At 39.7% G+C, this 2135-nt stretch overlaps 1 protein-coding gene across 3 annotated transcripts in view; it reads right to left on the bottom strand.

Moving 5' to 3' along the window:
- The window catches only part of LOC107087864 (nectin-3-like protein), a 51320-nt gene that overhangs the window by 23839 nt on the left and 25346 nt on the right, over positions 1-2135 (bottom strand). The gene's annotated exons all lie outside the window — the stretch shown is intronic.

Genomic DNA, 2135 nt, shown 5'->3' with positions numbered 1-2135 from the left:
ATGTAGTGTCAAGTGCTTTGGTCAAGTCTCCTAACTTGAATAAAGGAGCTATAGAAGTACATGCCATTTACCATTTACCATCATAGGTTGAGCAAGAAGGTGAATGTGATGGATCCTACCTGCGTACACGCCTACGACCAACAAACTTCCTAGCAGGCATGATGCTGAATCTGCTGCGACTGCAAACCCTCTTTTGTTTTTTGTTTTTTATTTAACCTTTTTTTCAGCAGGTGGTAAACAGCAGGTAGGTTAATAGCACAATCAAAGACATCTTTTTTTTTGCAGACTGGGTGCCTCTCGGCGCATCGCTGCCCCCCTCAGGACAGTAATAATAATAATAATAATAATAATAATAATAATAATAATAATACATTTGATTTATACTGCACTTTATCAAAAAGACCTCAAAGTACCACAAAAAAGAAATACATATAAAAAATAAAATAAAAAAAACACTAGCGTGTGACACTTGATGGGCATTACGCTGCTAAGGCATATGCTAGCTCATTCAGCAAGGTGTGACAGGGCCCTAATGCCTAAATGCTGCAGAGGCTTCAGCTTTAAAAGGCTGGAAGAAAGTTTGGAATAAAACTGAGAATTTGGGATCAACTACATCAAAACATCCAAAATCTGGTTGAAACTACGGTTCCTGAACTATGGTTCAAAAAGAAAAAAGATGATACTTTAATTGATAAGTATAGGAAAAAGCTGAGGATGAAGGAAATGTTCTACAAAAACTAGACAGATGTTCAATAATCACTGAACTGTAACTAGTTTGGTCAGTTTACTCCTTCCACATATTTCACTAGTTTTGGTCACTTAATCCCAGAAAAGTTCATTAATTTGCCATAGGATGTTAATTTTGGTAAAGAAGATCATTGACAGAGAGCAGACATCTACAGATAAGTGTTCAAAATCAATAGAAATAAAAAAATGTAAAACAAGTATAATTTTATAATGAAAATACTTATATTTAAAGTAAAACCAAAAACTAAAATAAAATGGTAGTAGTGATGGGGATAGCGGTTCTATAGAATCGACTGAATCGGTACGCTAAAATGATTTGTTACTGCAGTTTTGGTTTTACAGTTAAATGAGCAGCAGAACCATGACTGGATCCAGAGTCCGGTCCGGATTATTTTCACTGTTTGATGGATCCAAGGATGCAGAATGAACTTTCTATGGTTCCGATGAATCTAAACACTGGATAAACCCCTTCAGTTCTCCTAAATAGGCCCGTTTAGCTGCGCTGCATGGAGGAGCAGCAGAACTTCTCTGCTGGGATCATAAGGAGAGGATGGTAGAAAAGTGGAGGAAATTACACTAAATGTTTGAAACAGGATAGAAGACATGCCATTAGTTAGCATGGTAAATGAAGGCGGTGTTATGAGTTAATGACCTTCATGGAGCCACGTTCTAAACTCTGGTTTTAGCATCACTTTTAAACAGGTGGTTCTGGTCCTCTCAGTCTCTCCCAGCACTAATTGTTGGTTTACGCTAAAAACAGAGAGCTACCTCAGCAGTTGGCATCCACTTCGTCAAAACAAATAGTAAATAAGTAAATAATCAAAAATCTATCTACTACTATTGTGGCGTCAGCCATCTGTGGCTGCTCCTGGTCACACTCTTTAACAGGGTTTAGGGGGAAACTGAAATGTTGCTGAACCGCCAGCAGAGGCAAATGTTATTTATATTGTGACTGGAGAGCTTTACAGTAAAAAGCCTGCATCCTCTGGAGCAATAGTCTGAGCCATAAAACATCCCATTGCTTCGATTTCAATCTTTTCACAGTCCTACACACTCAAACTGGTGCTGTTAATCAGAAACGACTACTGCCAGCAAGTTGCAGTTTAAGTCTGATGACAGCATTTTTACTTCATTGTTTAAATCCTTTCTTGGTTGATGCTTTTGCGTTGCCTGACGACGTTCCATTTACATGGGAGACAGATTTTCATCCATTGTCTAAAGCTGGGCACCGCTCAGTGACCATCAGTGTTAGACAGTTGTTGGACAAGAGGTTAGGGAACATCCTGGACGTGTTGCCAGTGCATCGCGCAGACACTGGACACAACCACGCAGCCTCACTCGGACCCTACCACCACCACCCAGCCTCACTCGGACCCTACCACCACCAC

The sequence above is a fragment of the Cyprinodon variegatus genome, unplaced genomic scaffold (genome assembly GCF_000732505.1).
Source record: "Cyprinodon variegatus isolate N-32 unplaced genomic scaffold, C_variegatus-1.0 Scaffold198, whole genome shotgun sequence".
Lineage (NCBI taxonomy): Eukaryota > Metazoa > Chordata > Actinopteri > Cyprinodontiformes > Cyprinodontidae > Cyprinodon > Cyprinodon variegatus.
The sequence above is the reverse complement of the archived record's forward strand: the minus strand, read 5'-3'. Positions and strand labels throughout refer to the sequence as shown.